The sequence below is a fragment of the Salvia splendens genome, chromosome 11, assembly GCF_004379255.2.
Source record: "Salvia splendens isolate huo1 chromosome 11, SspV2, whole genome shotgun sequence".
NCBI lineage: Eukaryota > Viridiplantae > Streptophyta > Magnoliopsida > Lamiales > Lamiaceae > Salvia > Salvia splendens.
This window is the reverse complement of record NC_056042.1, coordinates 28,994,892-28,995,840: the sequence shown is the minus strand read 5'-3', so window position 1 is coordinate 28,995,840 and position 949 is coordinate 28,994,892.

Here is a 949-nt window from a genome sequence, read left to right as displayed (position 1 = left end):
CTCACACGGCTCTAGTATACATAGTTATAATAGAGTTGATTTTGATTTATTCCACTAGCTAAGATATTGTTATTTATGACTGAGTTCTATTTCTTTTTTTATGATTCTCAAAATATTATGTTTATGAATATTATCATGCATTATTGAAATTAGTATTGATAAAAGTGAATTATTATTTGTGAAAATATGATTTTTTTATTTGTTTGCTCATGTCTTCTTAATTCTAAAAAACATGTTTTAAATCATGAACTATGTAATCGGGTTTGATGGTACTAATAATATGGAAAAGAAAATATTTAAAAAGTTTGAACTTCATATCTTTAATTTATTTATTATTTCTAATTAGCTCTAAAATTATTTTGGTAGTAAACCGCTCACCAAACATGACTTATTATAATATCACTTCACCTTTGAACTTTAATATGTTAATTAATGCCAACTTTAGAGCAGTTAGATGGATACTCACAATTTATTTTTCTTTTTAAGTATTAATAATTAAATAATTAATAAAATTAAAATTAATAATGGTGTAGTATTTTTTATTAATAATATATTTCTTTAGTTTGAATTGTTAATAGTATATATAAGTTAAATGTACATATTCCAACAATATCTAATTGATATCAAGAAATAATGCATTTAAATGACAACATAAGCGTAATATTAAGTTTATAATTTAAAATAAATATCGTGATGTGAAAAATTATAATATGATGTCATGTGAGACTAATGATTAAAAAATAACATTATTAATGAGATATTTATAAATAATTTTTGGTATGAATTTGATTATAAAAATAAAAAAATAAATTAACCTATGGGATGGGATGGGATGAGAACCTTCCACACCAAGTATCTCTATGGGACGGGACACCCGCAATGGGGTCTCGCCGAATTGTCCCGACGGATGGGTTCGATCTCCCATGCTGCCATTGGGGTGCTCTAATAA